Below are 2,500 nucleotides of genomic sequence, written 5' to 3' on the forward strand. Positions count from 1 at the left end.
CCTGTCTGTCTGCCTGCCTGTCTGTTTGACTGTCTGTCTGTCTGTCTGTCTGTCTGTCTGTCTGTTTGACTGTCTGTCTGTCTGTCTGTCTCTGCCTGCCTGCCTGCCTGCCTGCCTGCCTGACTGTCTGTCTGTCTGTCTGTCTGTCTGTCTGTCTGTCTGTCTACCTGTCTGCTTGTCTGCCTGCCTGTCTGTCTGTCTGTCTGGCTGGCTGGCTGTCTTCCTGCCTGCCTGTCTGTCTGCCCTAACTCTAAACCTAGTCTAGTGACAGGGTCTGTGAGAGTGACAGGTGGCGCTAGGCCTGGTTTGGATGCATGATCACACGGCAGAAAACCTCTCCCTAGCCAGCAGATAAATACATCTCTGCCTCTTTGTAGAAACAGTTGAATTAGTCACACCAGGAGTAGCTCCCAGTGCAGACGAACCAATCTACTAGAAGAAAGAATAGACCCACCTGGACTACGCAGGCAGAGAAAGCAATTACCTGGAGAGTGGAGGAGAGGCGATGAGGAGTGTAGTTTTAACACAGTGTATTAACCTACTGGTAGCTATCAATTGGGGTCCCTGACCAGAGGGAGAGAGAGAGGGGGGAAGGAGAGGAGAAACTGTTTGTAATCCCCCCCCCCCGCCCTCCCTCCTCTCCTCTTCTCCCCTCCTGCCCCTGCTCCCTCTCCTCCCCTCTCCTCCCCCCTCCTCCCCTCTACTCCCATACCTCCTCCTCTCCTCTCCTCTCCTCCTCCCCTGTACCCCCCCCCCGCCCCGTCCCCCCCCACGGGTGTAATGGTACGGCCCTCTCCTCCACCGCCCACTACTCTGGTTTGTTATTGGATGGTGCTTCTTTGGTCATTTGAATTTCCTGTATCTTGAGGGGTTTGTCAACCCCTAACTCATCACATAAAACATAGTGGGGGTATTTTCCCCCCATGATTTTATACGGTATAATATCCTGCAAGCAAAAATTGCCCACAACCCTTTTCATAGCAGTGCTGCTGCCAAAGGATGCGCACACACATTTTTCCCATTGATTTATAATTGGTCCAGATGCTAAAACTCCCTCCAAGCTATGTACAGTAAGTTTACAAACTTTGATCAGGGTAGGATGTAAACACGGAGAGTTTGGAGCTCTGCACAACGAGTGAGGAGACAGTGACAGGAGGAGAGGTGTTGGCAGTTGTGAGATTTCGTATATTTCTTGTCATCTTAGCTTTAATCATTGCAACACCGGCTGGCTACCGAGCCATGCTATGGGCTTGACAGTGGATGCCACAAGAGCACAATATCACATGGTTTAAACTGTTCAGTTGGTGAGCATTCAGTTGTTCACAGAAATATTAGCGTTTTCACGGAATGTTAGCGAGTCTATGAAGGGTTTTCGGAAGGGACATTTAGAATTATGTAAAGCCAGCTAGCCCTGTGCTAACATCGCTATACTGTGTTCCGGCGTGGAGCCAATCCGGAGTTACTGGAGGCAGCCGTGGTCCATCAGGCCTGCTCTTACAGTCTCTCTGGTCCCAGCTATGTGTGTGTGTGAGTGTGCATGCCTGTCTGCCTGTCTGTCCATCCGTCTGTCAGTCCATCCATCTGTCTGTCTGTTTGTCTGTCTGTCTGTCCATCCGTCTGTCTGTCTGTCTGTCTGTGTCTGTCCATCCATCTGTCTGTCCATCTGCCTGTCTGTCTGTCCATCCATCTGTCTGTCTGTCCATCTGTCTGTCTTTCTGTCCGTCCGTCCATCCGTCTGTCCATCTGTCCATCCGACCTTCCGTCCATCCGTCCATCCATCCGTCCGTCCTTCTGTCCATCCGTCCGTCCATCCGTCTATCGGTCGCTCTCTCGCTCTGTCTCCAACATTTTCTTTCCAGCATACCAAGCAGTGATTGATCCCCTGGCATGCCCACCTTATTAAAGCCATGTTTCTTCCTCTGGCAGATCTGCATCCTTCACTGGCTCCTTCCTGGCCTTCTCTGGCTCATCTCTTCCTGGCAGAGCGGTTCACAGGGCTATGACTACATAATGTCTGCCATTACTAAGAAAGAGGAGAGGTCTTCCATCCCTCTATCCCGGGGTGATGGGTAGAACATTCTGGGACATTCTTAGAGATGAATGATGTACTAATGGAGCAGGAAATGCACCAATCAGCTTTTTCAGGTATATGTATTACTGTAATAACAGAGGTCTATCGATGCTGGCACACACACGCGCACGCACGAACACACGCACGCACACACTCTCTGTCTCTCTCTCTCCTTTATCTCTCTCTTTGTGTCTCTCTTTCCCTCTGTATCTCTCACTCTCTTTCTCTGCCTCTCCCGTTCTCTGTTTCTCTCAAGCCAATTCAATTCATTTTGCTTTATTGGCATGAATGTTACATTTTAACAATGTTGGCAAAGCGGTTCACAGAATAGGAACAAAATACAATTATGAATGGGGGGGAATAAATGCGATCATAAATCAAACATTACAGTACAATTAATATAATCATATAAGGTAGCATATTGCGTGT

The sequence above is a fragment of the Borostomias antarcticus genome, assembly GCF_949987555.1.
Source record: "Borostomias antarcticus genome assembly, chromosome: 19".
NCBI lineage: Eukaryota > Metazoa > Chordata > Actinopteri > Stomiiformes > Stomiidae > Borostomias > Borostomias antarcticus.